This window comes from Hevea brasiliensis, chromosome 15 (genome assembly GCF_030052815.1).
Source record: "Hevea brasiliensis isolate MT/VB/25A 57/8 chromosome 15, ASM3005281v1, whole genome shotgun sequence".
In the NCBI taxonomy this organism is placed as follows: domain Eukaryota; kingdom Viridiplantae; phylum Streptophyta; class Magnoliopsida; order Malpighiales; family Euphorbiaceae; genus Hevea; species Hevea brasiliensis.
The window spans coordinates 3,904,188-3,923,797 of NC_079507.1; the positions used below are offsets into that span (position 1 = coordinate 3,904,188).

Sequence of the window (19,610 nt, forward strand, 5' to 3'; positions counted from 1 at the left end):
AATAAATTATGCAGGAACTAAGATAGAACTTGGACAATTGAAATATAATGAAAGAATACAGTAAAAAGAATGATCACTTCACACCAAATATTTAGCATACAAAACAATTATTGGAAGAAGATAGATATGCCATCGATTTAATGCATCAAAACATTGTCAATAAAAAAAGCTATAGTAATATTAAAATAGATAAAACTAAGAGAAGGCAAAGGAGGATGAGGGGTATTCTAACTAGCTATCTAGCTAACAGCTCCAAAAAAGAAATATTTACCTAAGTGACTCTTATATTGTTGCTTACTTGTTCCTACCGGCTCAGAAATATCATTTTCTAAAGGCATTATAATTTGCACAACATCTCCATCCATGCCCCTTGAATCAACCTTTTGAACATATTAAATAAGTTTTGCAAAATATTTCAATGGCAGATCATAGGCAATGCTAACTCTAAGCCAATGTTCCTCATGTAAAAAAGATGTTACCATTACACTTCCACCAAGCAATAATTGCACGTGCAGACATCTTTTGGCCCTCTTCCAAGACCCTTCTATTTCAGAAAAACAATAACAATTGAAGATTGAAGTTCAACAATGTAACATGTAAATAGATAAGTGCCCTTGGTGAATTAATATCTGTTAAGATATGTACCATAAATAGCCAGGATATGTGTATTTATAGTGATTGTGTGAATATGTTTAGGTGCTAGAATTGTGGCTATAATTATGTATTTAATTCTGATTGTATTTCCTATTTAGTTGTCCTGTGCAGTTTATAAATTGACACCATTGGCTTGAGGAAATAATCAAGCTCTTCCATCATTCTCAATATTCTTCTTCTGTTCTATTTTTCACATGGTATCAGAGCCCTCGATGGGTCTGATTTGAAATCTAAAACAAAGTCCTCATAGGGAGGAACTTTTCCTCTTTTTTTTGGTCACTTTTTGACAGTCCGTGGCTGTCACAGCATAACCCAGTGGATTACGTAGCCCAAGATCGGCCTTTCCATTGACCACCGGTGAAAGACTCTGGTACACACGCTTCTTCTCGTTGACTCGCCGGCCTCAGGCGATCTCAACCACGCTAGTCCTGTCACCTGTTTCTCACTTTTTTATCACTACCTTTTCATACATTAGGCTTTTCTAACGTATTTCTAAGTAACATTTTAGTGTGCTTCTCTTGCCAACATGTCTGAGATTGAGGAGTCCTCCAATACAGCCTCCAACAGAGGTTCTGAGATTCTCAAACCCATATTTTCTTCCATTAGTAATTCACCAGCTATTATTATTATTAAGTTAGTAGGAAGTCATTATATGTCTTGAGTTGTATCAGTGGAATTATGGTTTATGGGGTAGGGGTATGATGACCAATTAATTAAAAATGCCATAGATATGGCTTTAACAAATAGAGCTAATTGGACTAAGATTGATGCTCAATTATATAGTCTCTTGTGGCATTCTCTAGACCTAAAATTACTTAATATTTTTCAGTCTTGTAAAACCTGTTGCAAAGTATGGACTAAGGCGAAAACCTTATATATAAATGATGTGCAGCGTATTTATAAGGTAGTATCAGATATGGTTCATCTGTAACAAAATCAACAAGATATGTCTAATTATTTGGGACAGGTAGAATCACTGTAAGATGAATTTAATTCTATCATGCCATGTACTGATAATACTTCTGAGCAACAGAGGGATAGGTTCTTCATAGTTTTGGCATTGATTGGGCTAAGACCTGACCTTGATTCTATTAGAGACTAGATATTAACTAGTTCGGTTGTTCCCACTCTAGAGGATGTGTCTGCCAGGCTTCTACGCATCTCACTCAATAAGAATAATTTCTCTGGAATTGAATCTTCAGTTTTAGCTGCACAAAGTGGAAACCAACTGAGACAGGGTACTTATCAGAGAGGCAGGGTAAAAGGCTCCATTGCACTTATTGTGATAAAGAGTAATCACAGACAAATAATGTGGGCCGATCAACCGCTTATATGGCTCAATCCGATGAAAATGGTATTCTTCCATTACCTGATGGAAAGGATTAGGTGTCAAATTCGATCCTATTAGTTGAAGTTGATTACAAGGAGTATTTGCAATATCAAATAGCCAAAAAGCAATCTTCTAGCAGTGCTCATTCGGGTAATTCCTTTGCTTATCTAACACAGTCTTCTCTCACTAGTCCATGGATCCTAGACTTTGGTGCTTTTGATCATATATCTGGTAACAAAAGTCTTTTCTCATCTTTAGTTTCTCCTCTAGTTTTGTCTAAAGTTACTTTAGCTAATGGTTCACAAACTTTAGTTAAGGGCATAGGAGAAGTACAAATCTTTTCATCTATTCCTTTAACCAAAGTTTTGTTCACTCCAGAATGCCCATATAATTTAATCTCCATTAGTAAATTGACTAAAAATCTTAATTGTTTTGTCATCTTTATAGCTGACTCTGTTATTGTGCAGGACCAGAGTATGGGGAAGATGATTGGAGTAGGATGTGAGTCATAAGGGTTGTACCATCTTTCTACTTCAAATTCTCCAGTTGCTCTTGCCTCTACCACTTTCGTTGATCTTTTTCACAATCGTCTAGGTCATCCGAGTCTTGCCAAATTACAAAAATTAGTTTCTAGTCTTCTTAATTTATCTTCTTTTGAATGTGAGTCCTGTCAACTTGGGAAACAAAATCATGTTTCCTTTCCCAAGCGAGTCAATAATAAGGCTAAGTCCATGTTTGAAATTGTCCATTCAGACATTTGGGGTCCAAGTTGTGTCAGTATAACTTTAGGATTTCATTATTTTGTTACTTTTGTTGATGATTATTCTTATTGCACTTGATTATTTTTAATGAAGACTCATTCTAAATTATTCTCTATATTCTCTATATTTCATTATTCTCTACTGAAATACGTAATCAATTTGGTGTTTTTATTAAAATACTTCGTAGTGACAATGCACAAGAATATTTGTTTACTATTTTTACTCATTTTTTATTTTCTTAGGGTATTACTCACCAAACTTTATGTGCTTATACCCCTCAAAAAAATGGGATTGTTGAACGAAAGAATCTTCATCTAGTTGAGACTACCTGCACTTTACTCATTCACCGTAATATTCCTCTTCATTTTTGGGGAGATGCTATTCTTACTGCTTATTACTTAATTAACTGAATGCCTTCTTCTATTTGGTAGAATCAAAGTCCTCATTCTATTTTGTTTCCCGACCAAGATGCCCATCAGTTATCCCTGCGTGTATTTGGTTGTATTTGTTTTGTTCATGATCACACTCCTAATAAAGACAAACTTTGGCCCAAATCAATAAAATGTGTCTTTTTGCGATATTCTAGACTTTAAAAAGGTTACAAATGCTACAATCCACTTACAAATAAATACTTTGTGTCAGCTGATGTAACCTTCTTTGAAATATCTCCTTGTTTTTCCTCTAACACTACATCCAAGGTTTTTATTCTCACCGCTTTACTAGTTCCTACTCTTCCTCCACCACCAATCTGTCCACCGCCTCTACACATCTACTCACGTCGTCCTTATCCTCCCACTAACACCATTGATGCTCCTTTGCTTGAAACAGATACAACACCGTCTCCTGGTGACTTTTACCTTCCTTCATCTTCACCTATTTCGGTCTCGCCTTCAACAGATGATGCTACTCCTCCCATTGCCATCCGAACAGGTATTTGTTCATCTCGAAATCCTCATCCTATTTATAATTTTGTGAGTTATCATTGTTTGTCTCCTTTCTACTATGCTTTTGTCACCACTTTGTCTAATGTATTTGTACCTAAGACCATTAGAGAAGCTTTGGAACATCCAGGATGGTGTAATGCAATGGTTGAAGAGATGACTGCTCTCCATAACAATGGCACTTGGGATTTGGTGCCACTACCGAAGGGCAAAACTACTGTTGGCTATCAATAGGTTTATATAGTCTAGGTGGGGCCTGATGGCCAAATTGCTAGACTTAAAGCTCACCTTGTTGCAAAGGGCTACACTCAGATCTTTGGCCTCGATTATAGTGATACCTTCTCTCCTGTGGCTAAGATTGCCTCGGTTCGCCTTCTTATTTCCTTAGCTGCCATCCATTACTGGCCACTTCATCAACTAGATATCAAGAATGCCTTTTTACATGGCGAGCCAGCTGAGGAAGTTTATATGGAGCAACCATCAGGGTTTGTTACTCAGGGGGAGTCTGGTTTGGTGTGTCGCCTACAACATTCTTCATATGGCTTGAAACAATCTCCAAGAGCATGGTTTGGACGATTCAATATTGTAGTCCAACAATTTGGAATGTCTCAGAGTGAAGCTAACCATTTAGTATTTTTCCACCATAATGGCCATGATAAGTGCATTTATCTCGTTGTTTATATTGATGACATTGTTATTACAAGAAATGATCATGTTGTGATCTCAAAACTCAAACAACACTTGTCTAGTCATTTTTAGACTAAGGATCTAGGGAAGCTAAAGTATTTCTTGGGGATTAGAGTGGCATAATCAAAGACAGGTATCACTATTTCTCAAAGGAAATATGCTTTGGATATACTGACAGAGATGGGCATGTTAGACTGTAAACACGCAGATACTCCTATGGATCCAAATGTCAAACTTGTTTCTGGACAGGGGAAGCCATTGGAGGATCCTATTAGATACCAGAGATTTGTTGGAAAACTCAATTATCTTACAATCACACGCCTAGACATCTCATTTGCTGCAAGTGTGGTCAGTCAGTTCCTTCAAGCACCGTGTAGTAGTCATTGGGATGCAGTTATTCAGATACTCAGATCTATTAAAGGAGCTCTAGGATAAGCCTATTATATGAAGACAGGGGTCATTGACAGATTATTGGTTACTCGATGCAGATTGGGCAGGTTCTCCTTCAGAGAGTCGGTCTATTTTAGGATATTGCATTATGATTGGAGGTAATTTGATTTCTTGGAAAAGTAAGAAGCAAGATGTGGTTGCTAGGTCAAGTGTAGAAGCAGAATATCGAGCTATGGCTTTGGCAACTTGTGAACTTATATGGTTAAAACAACTTCTCCAAGAGTTGAAGTATGGGGAACTTAAACAAATGTAGCTAATCTGTGACAATCAAGCTGCACTTCATATTGCCTCTAATCTACTGTTTCATGAGAGAACGAAACATATAGAGGTGGACTGTCATTTCATCAAACAAAAGATTGAATCTGGGTGTATTACCACTAGCTTTTTTAGCTCAAATGACCAATTAGTAGATATCCTGACAAAGTCTCTCAGAGGCTCTCGGATTGAATATGTTTGTAACAAGCTTGGAACATATGATTTGTACGCTCCAGCTTGAGGGGGAATGTTAAGATATGTACTATAAATAGATAGGATATGTATATCTGTAGTAATTGTGTGAATATGTTTAGGTACTAGAATCATGGCTATAATTATGTATTTAATTAGGATTGTATTTCCTATTTAGTTATCCTGTGTAGATTATAAATTGACACCATTGGCTTGAGGGAATAATCAAGCTCTTCAATTATTCTCAATATTCTTCTTCTGCTCTATTTTTCACAATATCCATCACCATCATCTTTAAACAATACACCTTTCGCTTGCCCTGTAATTAAGAAATAGTTCAGACATCACTTTGTTAGCTGAATAACACAGAATGATGCGCTTGCACAAAGAGAGAGAGAGAGAGAGAGAGAGAGAGAGAGAGAGAGAGAGAGAGAGAGAGAGAGAGAGAGAGAGAGAACTAGAGTAGAAATATTATGTTTCCTTTCTTTCTGCCATACAAATTACTAGAGGACAAGGTTCAGGCCCTCAACATGAGCAAAACTACAGCTAGGCAGTCCAACGTGCACAAGACCACCAAGGTTGAATGGACACACTAGCTGGAATCTTGTACATCCTAATCAGCTCATAATATATAACCCTATGCAAGGGTTCTTACATATAATCCTTATTTCTATTATGCAGTCAAATGCCAATAAATATTTTATTTTCGAAAAAATTACTAAAATATCCTTGACATTTATCAATATTCACCTATGAAGCACATAAATGGCATTGGGTCACGTTCCTAGTGTCAAAAACGTTTTTGATGAGGAAACAAACTAACATGGCTGGGAAACATTTTTGGACCATTTCTGAAAATATTGAAAATTGGAAATGCATTTCCGGGGATAGAAACGTGTTTCTTTAAAGAAAATTAAAAAAAAAGGAAAATGGGTAGGTTAAAATCGCAAACAAATCGCACCACTTCACATTCACAATCAAGATCAACAGAAAAAGAAGAAGAAGAAAAAGAAGAAGAAGGGGAGGATCAGACCTTCAACGACAGCATCGCAGGTAAGGATTGCATCTTGCTTTCTGTTCTTTTCTCTCTGGTCTGTCCTATTCATTCTCTGATTTGCCCTATCCATCCTCATCAATAGAAGAAGAAGAAGAAAAAGAAGCAAAATGGGAGAAACGACAGCATCACAGGTAAAGATGGCATTTCCCTTTTTCTTCTTTTCTTTTTATCTGCGCTGTGCCTGCTCTATCAATTGGCTTTTCAGGTTTGTCTTTCTTATTCCCAATCGTGCACTCTTTTCTCATTCCCCATCACATTTAGGTATTTAGGTTTATATAGCTATTGTTTGATTAATTTATTATTATTTAATTTATTATTTTCCTTATCATTTAATTTATTATTTTCCTTTTTTAATTTCTTTGTGAAAAAATTTTATTAAGCAACTTCCATTAATTAACTACAATTTTATTCCATTAATTAATCATAAATTTATCACATTTAATATCATTTTTTTTCTCTAAATGTATATTCCATAATTAGATTTTTCTCAAACCAAATTTGAAGAGTTATCAAAAATATTTTTTTTTTAAAAGGAAGATAAAATTTTTTTTCTCTCAAATTCACTAAAAATTTTCGAGATTTGCCATATTTTTACAATCAAAGTTTTGAAGGAAATTAAGGACAGATGTAAATATATTTTTAAAGTTATTTTTAAAATTATAAAATTTCAAGTTTAAATTCTAATTAATGATAAATAAAAAAAATTCCAACATTCAAAATTTGTATTTATATTAATATATTTTATATTTTTGTAATAATTTATATATAATGTGTTTAATATAATTTGTTCTAATGTGTCGTTATATTATATATTAATATTAAAATTTTTCATAATAATTTTTATAGTCAATTTATTCAATTCTATTATTTAATTCTTTAATCTTTTAATATATAATTTGTATTGTGCTTTAATCCTTAGTATATAATTTGTTTAAATAATTTGTAAATTATATGAAATTGCATTTTCTTTTTGTCATTTTGATAGGACAATATTTGAATGGATTCTTTAAACTCTAATTCTACCCAAGCAAATAGCACGAGTGCCACTTCTTCGAAAAGTAGGGAGGAAGAATTTAAATCTTTGTGGAGATATGTAACTAAACTTGAGAAAACCGGAGGAGGAGGGGGTAATTGTAAATGGATATATAATTTTTGTGGACAAGAAAAGCAAGAGACTTATACTAGAGTGATGGCTTATTTATTGAAAATCACTGGAAAAGGGATTGGTGTGTGTAAAAAAGTAATGAATGATAGTATTTATGAAATGAGGAAACAGGAGGATGAGGCAACAAATAGAATTACCAATTCACAATCTAGGCGAGTTCCTTTGCCTATTAGTACAACTTCTGTTCCTTCATTGAATATAACTGAATCAAGTATTTCAGCAGCTTTGAAAAAAAGAAGAGTTAATGATTCTCCTCTTGGTAGAGCTTTTGACTTGCAAACTAAAGCTCAATTACATGCAGAGATTGCTAGAATGTTCTACACTGGGGGGTCTACCTTTTAATTTTGCTAGAAACCCCTATTATGTGAGTTCTTATTCTTTTGCTGCTAATCATGCTTTGGGTGGTTATGTGCCGCCTGGTTATAACAAATTGAGAACCACATTACTTCAGTAAGAGAAAGCAACCGTAGAGAGGTTGCTTGAACTAATTAAAAGCACTTGATTAGAAAAGGGTGTTAGTATTGTGAATGATGGATGGAGTGATCCCCAGAGGAGGCCTTTGATTAATTTTATGGTTGTTTCTGAGTCTGGCCCCATGTTTATCAAATCTGCAGATTGTTCTGGTGAAGTGAAAGATAAGCAATTTATTGCTAATTTGCTAAAAGAAGTAATTGATGAGGTGGGTCATCAAAAAGTGCTACAAGTCATTACTGATAATGCTTCAAATTATAAAGGTGTTGGAGAAATCATTGAGGGAATGTTTTCACATATTTATTAGACTCCTTGTGTTGTGCACACTCTTAATCTTGCTTTGAAGAATATATGTGCAATAAAAAATTTAGAAACTGATCAAGAAACTTATGATGTGTGTCACTGGATCACTGAAATCCATGGGGATGCTTTGCAAATCAAGAATTTTATAATGGATCATTCGATGAGGCTTGTAATTTATAATCGGTTTAGCCTTTTGAAATTGCTTTCAGTTGTTGACACTCGTTTTGCTTATATTGTTGTGATGTTTAAAAGATTTAAACTCATTAGGTGTACTTTAGAAGCAATGGTTATGAGTGATCAATGGCATAATACCGAGAAGATGACCAAGGCAAAGCTAGATTTGTTCATGATAAAGTGGTGGATAAGGATTGGTGGGAAAATGTTGATTACATCTTTGCTTTTACTGGGCCCATTTATGACATGATCAGAGTTTGTGACACAGACATACCATGCCTTTATTTGATTTATGAGTTATGGGATTCTATGATTGAAAAGGTGAAAAACGTTATTTTTAATCATGAAAGAAAGCAAGCAGATAGGTTTTCTCCTTTCTATTATGTGGTTCATCGAATTCATGTTGATCGTTGGGCAAAGAGCAACACTCCCCTTCATTGTTTGGCTCATTCATTAAATCCAAGGTAAATTTCTAACTGACACACTCATCTTCTTGTTATAATTTTTTTTTTTTATTTCCTAAATTTATTTTCTTATTTTTGAAGATTTTATAGTGAAAAATGGCTTCAAGAGGGAGAAGGTAGAGCGCCTCCTCATATGGATGGAGAAGTATCAACTGAAAGAATTAAATGCTTTAGGAGGATTTTTTCTAATGAATTAGAGCAAATGATGAATTTGCTAATTTTTCTTTGAAAAGTGGGCCTTTTGCAGATCTTGACCCTATTGAAAGTATGTATGCTACAGATCCTAGGAAGTGGTGGGCATGTTTTAGTTCTAATGCACCTTTACTTCAAAGGTTGGCTTTTAAAGTGCTTGGACAACCTACTTCCTCCCCTTGTTGTGAAAAGAAATTGGAGTACTTATTCCTTCATTCATTCAAGTAGAAGGAATAAATTAACTCCAAAATGTGCAGAGAACTTAGTTTTTATCCATAATAATCTTCGTCTTCTGTCGAGAAACTCCTCCCAATATTATGATAAGAAGACAAAATTGAGAGATGTTGGTGGTGATCAATTTGGGAGTATGGAAGATGTGGGAGTTCTTGAATTTGCCAACCTTTCATTGGATGAACCAGAGTTAAGAGTCTGTTTTTTTTTATTATTTTTTTTATGAAAATGCAACTACAAGTATGGAGAAGGAGAAAGTGAAGTAGAGGAAATGCCATAAATTTCATTATCTTTTCTTTTTTAAACATTTGAATGTGTTGTAGTTAATGTTTATTTCTTATAAGTATTAAACTGTTAAATATGTATATTTATGGTTGAATTTGAATGTTGATTTGGACTTTATTTATTATTGAACTTCTTTCATGATATATATATATATATATACACACACACACACACACACCCCTATATTTGTTATATTTACACGTTTCCCCCACGTTTCCGTTTCCTATATTTTTTAAAATGTTGTTTCTGCATTTCCCCGTATCCGCGTTTTCGTTTTCGTGCTACATAGATATTCACACCTATGTCTTTGCTTCTTTAAAATTGAATTAAATAGTCCTCAATGTTTTAATTTCATAACACTTTAGTCTTTCACTTAAAATATCATATACTTTAGTCCCTAAGATTTTATTTTGAATCACATTTTTGTCCTTGAGTTTTCAAATCAAATTACATTTTCTTCCCTAAAAAAATTGAATATGAGGAACTAAGAAGTTATTATGAATGTAAATTTTACATAATGCCAAGGGGGTTTTTGCTAATTTTTCCTTTATTTTTTAGTTCCTTTTTTTTTATTGACTAAGTGATATAGAACTAACAGAACAAAGGGGAATGAGAAATAAATTCTTAATTTTATTAATACTCAATTCAATTGTCAAATATAAAAAAATTATACTCAAAATAAATAGAAGACAAGTATATATAGAGTCTATTTAACATTGTTGTTAGAGCTATCATTGAAAAAAACATTTTCTTGAATATTTAGTTAGAGAGCATTAAAATTCATTTAAAATTATTAAACATGTTCTTCATGAGAGTATCAAAATAATAAAATAGCTTTTTTCGAATAATTTTTTTCAAACAACTTTTTTTAAGAATATCTAAAATGGTGCTTTTCTAAAAAGGTTTTTTTTTTTACCGTTAAAACTCAATGCACTTGCACACACACACACACACACACACACACACACACACACAAAGAGAGAGAGAGAGAGAGAAAGAGAGAGAGAAGTAGAGTAGGAAGGTTATTTTGCCTTTCCTTAAGCTATACAAATTACTAGAGGACGAGGTTCAAGCCCCCAGCATGAGCAAAACCATAACTAGGCAGTTTAAAGTGCACAAGACTACCAAGGTTGAATGCACATGCTAGTTGGAATTTTGCACATCCTAATTAGGATAAACCCTACATTAGGGTTCTTGCATATGGTCTTTATTTATTTTGTACATTATAATGATACTATTTATTTTGTTTTTGGGAAAATTACAAAAGATCTCCCTGACTTTTACCAATATTCAAACTTATGTCCTTGCATGTTCAAAATTGAATTAAATAGTCCTCTTTTAAATTTCTTAAAAATTTCTCATTCACTTAAAATATTATAAAATTTATTGTTAAGATTTTATTTTGAATTGAATTTTAGTCCTTGAGTTTTCAAATAAAATTACTTTTTCATCACTGAAAAATCGAATAGCAAGGGACTAAAGTTTTTTTACATAAAAAGTGATGGACTAAAATGTAATCGAAGGGCTAAAATGGACTACTTGATTCACTTTCCATAAACAAAAATGTGAATGCAAATTTTCCATAATGTGAAGGGGGTTTATACTTTATAGTAATTTCCCTTTATTTTTTTGTTTCCTCTTTTTTGTTAATACTTAAATCATTTGTCAATCATAGAAAAATTCTCCTCAAAATACCTATAAGACAAGCATATATAGAGTATTTTTAATCCAACAAGTATTAGTATTGGGAACCCTTTACTTCCTATCCTTCTCCTTAGGTAGTCCATTCTCTCAGTTTTTCCTATTGTGCCACTTTTACCTTCATGCACATCAATTCATTCCTTACCATCTCTATTATTGTATTTTTCACACATTCATCTTGACATCCTCATTTCTGCTATACTATCATACATCATAACTAGTAGAATTATAGTCCTCTGAAATTCCCCTTTCAAATTGGTATTTTGCAATCACATAGATCTATTTGTCTCACTTCTTCACTGGTTAATTAATGGATTCTTAAATTGAAATCCATAGCCAAAAACCTAAAATGAAAAACCATGACTATTATCTAATCTAACTGGCTCATCTAAACATTTTTTGTTAATTTCATTTTTTCAATTCTAGCTCTTTTCATTTGATTACCCATAACGTGCAGCACGAAGATTGGAGATTTGATTAGCCCTAATGTGTGGTAATATTGGGGAAAAAAAGAGGTGGTTACAATTATGGGAATGGCAAGTAAGACCCAAAAGGGAATTCTACAAACATGTTAGGAATGGAAAATCAGTCTAAGGAATTAAGGGAGATGAGTGTAGGAAAAAGAGGAGGAGAAAGGGAAGAATAAAGGTGAATTATCTATTAATCAATCAATGAATTCTCCCTTTACAATTTTAGATGTATATTTTACAGTTTGTTTTATAACAAAACACAAATAACTACAACTATGCTTGCCATAATTAACTTAGAACAAGCTATTTATCAGCCTTTTTCCTTTCTCTTATATGCAACACAGTAACACTCCTTACATGAAGTACTATAAGTCCTTATCATCACAAAAATTCTGTTGAAAACCTAAGCTCTTACCATTATAGTGCACAGTGGTCCTTATGTCATGTAGCTATAAGTATTAGTTTATAAAAAATAAAAAAAAAATCTTATAAACCAACCCACATTATGTGCATTGATATAAAGTCAACAAAGCACATACACGTTTGTGTTATAACCTAGTGATTTATCTCAGAATAAAGAGAGAAAAACCTTACATAAACCAGAAGTGGACCCAAAATGAAGGAATTTTCAGTGGTCCCTAAGCTAGGATTTTTTTGGATCTGCACAAGCAGTTTGTGTACATTAAGTACTGAAAAGAACATATTTTTTCCAAACTCATTCAAATAAAATGGGATTATTCAAGAGCACGAGCATAATCACATACTAGTGAAGAAGGAAGGAGTTATCACTGGTGTACCCATTATATGAGGAGCATAAAACTCTGAGTATATAAGTGTGGTATAAAGCGATAACGTCTCTTCAATGTCTAATGGCAAACTTCTTCACACTATTGGAAGTTGAAACTGAAGTTAGTTCATCACATAGTTGCCAACAGAATAAGATAATTAGGATAAACTTGAAAAGCAATATAGAAAATTTAAAAAGAGATAAGATAGGCGCAAACACATGCGTATCAGTAGGAAATCAACTCTAGGCTTTGCTTAATAAATGAAATATCTACATACATATCAGTAGGAAATCTGAAGATGGTTACTATCAAATTGCTAGTATATAGGATAAACCTCTTCTCTAATAGACCATGGCTCATGGTAAAAAATGCCTTTTTCAGAATGCCCATCGTAAAAAGGAAACATTGCACTAACATCCATCCACCTTCCAAAAAGCTTGGGCATTACATTGCCAAAAAATCCGCTAATATCAGGTCCTGAAAATGTTTGATCACTGAGTCCTTGTTCATAAAGTAAAACCAAAATTATATAAAATAACTATGTTGTAAGAGATGACCCAAAAAGTAATTTTTATTATTGAAGTAATTTATTTTCCTCCAGATAAAAAGACCATTTTCTACTTCCTTCCAAATCAAACTATTCCCCAAAAAATATAGAGAATCAATGAAAAATTCAAGAAATAAGGAAGAACGGAAGACAAGGGGGATCATAACAAGGAAAACAAGTTTCACAAAGAACAAAATTCAGCAAAATAGATATGCAATCTAGGATGAAAAGACCATGAAAATAAACAAAGACAGAGAAAACAAATATGTAGTTATTATATTGATTAAACACTAATCATATGTACACATATACATTCCTTAGAATACCAAATTAATTTGAATGCCCTTCCAACTTGAGATTTTTACATGCTCTCTAATGAACCTATAAGTTAGCATTCATAGTTGGTAAGAAGAAAAAACCTGTTACATTCTCCTTATAGACTTCAAACCAACCCATATTTTATCCATAGACCTATAGTGTGATCCCTAGCAAAGGGCCTTAACATCTATATAGTGCTTGAATGCCTTTAATATCATATCCTGTAATCACAATATCGTTTGCATAGACAATTAAGACAATCTCCTGCTCCTTGGCTTGTCTACAAAAGATAGTATTGGCAATACAACACTTAAGACACTAAACACCATAACATTAATAAATCAACCCAACAAAGCACATGGAGGTTCTTTAAGACTAAGGTAGGATAAAAATATAAGCCACCATTAATGAGAAAATGGTATATTGGGTCGACCTTCAGATGAAATGTGGTCAAAGACAATGCTTAGAAATAATTGAGTCAAACTTGCCACGACCTCAAAGCCAACAGACATAACCAAGCTAAGAGCTTGGTTATATACTATCAAGCTCACTATATTAATTGGGAGTTCAAATGCTTAAACCCAATTGGGAACGTTTCCTTTGCAAGGAACAAATATTATTTCATTAATTTCAAAGAGAATTTTATATACATACACGCATGTGCACACGCACACATATATATATTCAGAGTCCTTATAACTACGTTTGTATAATTTAGTTATCCATCGTAAATAGGAATCCTATTATATAGAGTTTAGTTGACTTTCCATAATAAACTAATGTAGTACCCATTCTGCTAGACACTATACCTATTTGAAAGTGCTTTTAAAGCAACAAACCAGATAAGAGTACCGATTATAGTAAGAGATACAAGGAGACTAGGACATGACAAGTTGTTAGTAGTATGCCTTAGAGCATATCATTTAGTATGTCTCTTGTACATGTTTTTATTAATAAAAGGCATTTCCACTTTCCGTTTACATAATATATTTATATGTAATAGAAAAGGTCCATTGATATTTTGTTAAAAATTCTATTCTTAAGTTGTTAAGAATATGAGTGACAGTATTTCTAGTACAAAGTATCAGAAATAGGTTCACAATCGAGGATACTTCACAATAAGGACATGACTTATCCAGAAAGATTGTATTCATGTTTGTTCCTAAGTTATTTATATGAGATATAAATAAGATGGAATGGTGAGTCTCATGCCATATAACAAACATGATAGGCACTTATACATGATAAGTAGGTCGAACCAGTGACACTTATGACAAGCACATGGAGTTTACTCTTATCAATGTATTGTCATAAATCATATCAATGCATATAATCTTTAGATCTGAGATAGCATAGTTATCTTGTATATGGGTGGTTTGAGTTTGATACTGCTTTCATACTTGTACTATGTATGGGTATATGGGCATGTGTTGGCTCCTACTAGTTATATATGGAGGTAGGTGTTGATCAAGATGGAATCTGTTCCTCTAAGTAAATAGAGATAAAATCCTATGTTCATTTAATTATTCTTGATGTTTCAAGTTCCTGGCCAGGATAGATAAATTTAATCAGAAAAGAGTTTCTGATGAGAAAAATCTTTTAATCAAGAACTGGAATTAAAAGAGAACATAATATTCATAGCAAATGGGGTTTGACATAAACCATGACTCCAGCTTGAGTTGGGATTTTGTAACAGAGACATTCTAGTGCATGGTAACATATGATTATAGGTTCATTTAAGGTAAACCTTATTACTAATTGGGTGGCCATGGCATGCTATGCTAGCTGTTAACCATGGTCTATGAGGTGCATAAAATAATTTAGAGAAATCATTTATGGTAAGAAAGAGTTCTGATGATATTAAGAGTTGATATCATGTCTCATTGCCAATTAGTGATAAGCCTTGTAAGTCACACACATACACAAGTAATCACCAAATTAAATATGATTTAATTAATTAATTAAAGAGTTTAATTGATTAATTAAATAGGTTTGTTTTGCAATTAGATTGCAAAGTCCCTAGCATGACTTGAAACCAAATCTAGATTATTGGATGTATAGTTTAAGTTAAATTTATATTTAAAGTGTTTAAATATGAATTTAATTAATGAGAAATTAATTAATAAAGGTTAATTAATTGATTTATATTTGATATAAATTGATTAGAAGAAGAGAAATAATTATTTTGGGTTGAGAACTCAAAATTAAGACACAGGGGCATTTTGGTCATTTCACAGGGTGACATGTGGCATCATGAGATGGTGACACATGGCACTACATATAAGCTTGCCAAATGTATTTTAATCATGTAAGATGATTAAAATTAAGATTAAATATAGGTTTGACACTTGGCACAATGTGATTGGGTCAATTAAACCTAGAACCAATCAGAAGGTGACATGTTGCAAGGGTTTTAAGTGATGACCTAACTATATAAGTGTTGTTATGAAAGAACAAATAATACAAGCTGCTGCTCCTCTTTGTACCGCCACCCAAAGGCTCCTCTCCCTTCTCTTCTTCTTCGTCTCTCATCTATTCCAAGAGATTAGCAAATAATCTCTTGAATTAAAAATACTAGAAATTATTTCTAGTGTCCTGTTTACATCTTTAATCTCTTAAAAGGAAAAACTTGATTTTCTAATTAATAGAAAAAGCTTTAGAAGCTGTTTAAGGGCTGCCATAGGTGATCTTAGTGTGGACAAGCTAGAGAGACAACATTTGGTGTCCTAAAGACGCATCCCAAAGATACAAATACGCTGCAGTGCATCAAGAGGTAAGTGTATTTGTTCTTGATTTAATATAGGGTTCTAAAATTAATCTGATTAATTCTAAAATCTTAAATGGCAAATATAGATCCAAAAACATATTAAAAGAGTTTTAATATGTTGTTTATCATTGAAATCAAATAGATAAAAATAAATCTTACATGATGCATGTGACCCTAAATGAAAATTTTTGAATTCAATGGTATAAACTTTGTGTTTTTTATGCTTCCACTCCTTCAATTGGTATCAGAGCCACTATATTTTCCATTTAGATTGTTGTTTATATGATTTAATTGTGTGTTTTGATTATGAGATGATTTATCCATTGCTGGTTACAATGGATGTGTGGCGGCATGCTTGATGAACTCCAACATGGTGCGCATGGTTTGGAAAGATCATGGTGTGCATGGTTGTTATTAAATTCTGCAATTGTTGCATGATCAAAGGTTCATCATATGACTAATTAAAATGTTTAATTAGGAGTTTTAATCACACAATTAAATTTTGATTCAAATCAGAATTTTAAAAATTGTTTGAATGTGATTCAAATCTGAATTTTAAAAGTTGTTTGAATGTGATTCAAATATGAATTTTTAAAGTTGTTTGAATAATATTCAAATCTGAATTTTTAAAAATTGTTTGAATGTGATTCAAATTTGATTTTTAAAATTTTTTTGAATATGATTCAAATCTGAATTTTTAAATTTGTTTGAATGTGATTCAAATATGAATTTTTAAACTTTTTTGAATCATATTCAAATCTGGATTTTTAAGTTCAATATGAGATATTCAATTTAATTTAAGTATGTATGTTTTATTTAATTGTTAAATAGTGATATGCATGATGGATGATCATGGACTATAAAAGACCAATGTAATTGGATTTATTTCTTTTATATTTCTTTGGGATTGTAAATTAATTAATTTATTTTAATTTATTTTGAGCATGTATTATTAAAGTTGTAATAATTTTTGGGTTATCATTTCATTTATTTAAGTTCTTATAAATTCGCCTTGGTATGTCAAGGATTACTATGTAATTGGATTGCAAGAAGATCAAGGAGGTCAAGAGCATTGGTGGGACCAGTGGGAGGAATTCAAGATCAAGTATTGATTATGTACTCCTTCAGCAACTCTTGTAAAATGAATGAATAAAATGCACCTAGGAATGCCCTGATTCAATTCTTGGTGGCTCAGAATTGAATCCCTTAGAAACTCCATGATCATACCATATTTACTATTTATCCATTAATGCATGAGATGTATGGGAATGTATGCAAGTATGTGATATATGCATGTTAAATGGATAATGTGCAAAGTGAGACCTTAATAGTACTTAGGATGACCATAAAATCTTCCAAACAAATGATTAAGTTGAAAATGGTATAATTAAAGTAATTATAATATGGGCCCTCCATTGAGGCAATTATTTTAAGAAATTTTAAATACTTGCATAAGATGCAATTAATTTAAGAGATTTTTTTAAGAATAATTGTTAAGCATGAGATGTTGTAAATATATAAATGGTTTGGTGGCCAATATTGGATGTACCTAAGGACATTAAAATTATTTGCATAATTACTGGCTCAATGGAATCAACTTAACTAATGCAAGATAAGTCAACAATGGATGTACTTGAGATTTTGAGCATTAGGGGCTAGGTAAAGGATTGAACCTCACATGAGATGTGATGGGCAAGGAGTTGCTCAATTATAGTTTATTATAATTCCAATAATGGATGTGCCTGAGGATGATCAATAGAATTATAAGAATTCAATCACCCACTAGAAATCCATCCAACTAGGATTTCCGTTTTTTACTTTGGAAGTATAGGATTCACTAAGTTAGTGGAAGGACCAATTTGATTAAAAGACCATAATCATTTTGGTTAATTACATGATACATTTACTAATTAATCTGGTTATTTTCTGCAGTTAATTTTCTGATAATAATGAGCATAAAACAAGCACCACCATCCAATATCTTTACAAGCATACTTGATCGCAATAGGTTGACAGGACCTAATCTGTCTGATTGGCTAAGAAATTTGAAACTTGTTCTGAACCTTGAACATATAGGATATGTTCTAGACTCAAATGTTCCTGGTCCCTTACCTCCAGAGGCCACTCAAGAGGAACATGAAACTTTGGACAAGTGGAAGGAGCATGATATGAGAGCTAAGTGTTATATGCTTGCTTCCATGAGTAATGAGTTATAGAAGCAGCATGAGAACATGCAGAGTGCTAGTGAGATCCTCCTTCACCTACACGAGTTGTATGGTGAGCACAGTAGGAATGCTAGGTATGAGATATCTAGGCAGCTATTCCGTATAAGGATGTCTGAGGGACAGAATATTGGGGATCATGTCCACAAGATGATTCGGCTGATTAAGCAGCTGGAACATCTTGACTTCAACATGGATTTCCAACTACAGACGGATTTGATCCTTCAGTTCCTTCCTGAGTCTTTTGAGAATTTTTTTGACAAATTTCCATATGACTAAATAGGAATGCACCTTGGCTGATTTACTCAACATGCTGGTTATTACCTAAAAGAATATGCCGGGCAATAAAGGAAAAGAGGTAGCTTTGATTGTATCTTCTTCTACTGGAAAGTCCAATAAGAAGAAGGGCAATAAGAAAAAGAAATCTCAGATTCCTAGTCCTTCCAAGAAAATAACTCAACAGAAAGAGAAGACTAAAGCTGATGGAGGCAAAGGAAAGTGTTTCCACTGCCAGAAGGATGGGCACTGGAAGAGGAACTGCCCAGAGTATCTTATTTCTCTGAAGGACAAGAAGGATAAACTTCGGAAGGTATGTCCATATCTTATTATTTAGATTTTGATGATACTCATAGTTCATCTACAGCTTGGGTTTTAGATACTGGTGCCAGTTCTCACATTTCTTATGATATGCAGGAACTAGCAAATAGTAGCAGCTTGCGTTCTCGAGATGTTAGAGTCTGGATTGGCAATGGCTCAACTGTTGAAGCTTTAGCCATACGTTCTAAATCTTTTTACATGTTTGGACATATTTTGTGTTTAGATAATATTTTATATGTACCTGATGCTTTTAAGAACATCATTTCTATATCTAGTTTGACTAGAAATGGATATGAATTTCAGTTCACAGATGGTATTTGCAATATTTATTTTGGAAATAAATATGTTGGTTTGGGTTATATGAATGATGGTATTTATTATTTGGATAATAATGACAAACACAAAATGAATGCAAGTGATCTGAATGAATGCAATGCCGTGGTGAAAATCAACTCAAGTTCAAAATATATTTGGCACTTAAGGTTATGTTATATTGCAGAAGATAGGATTGCAAAATTGGAGAAAATGGGGATTCTATCCTCATTGGGCTCTGAGCCTACTCCAACTTGTGAATCTTTCCTTCAGGGC

At 32.9% G+C, this 19,610-nt stretch overlaps 1 pseudogene; it reads right to left on the minus strand.

Annotated features, from left to right (window-relative positions):
• Positions 1-19,610, minus strand: part of LOC131169172 (uncharacterized) — a 128,588-nt pseudogene that overhangs the window by 28,466 nt on the left and 80,512 nt on the right.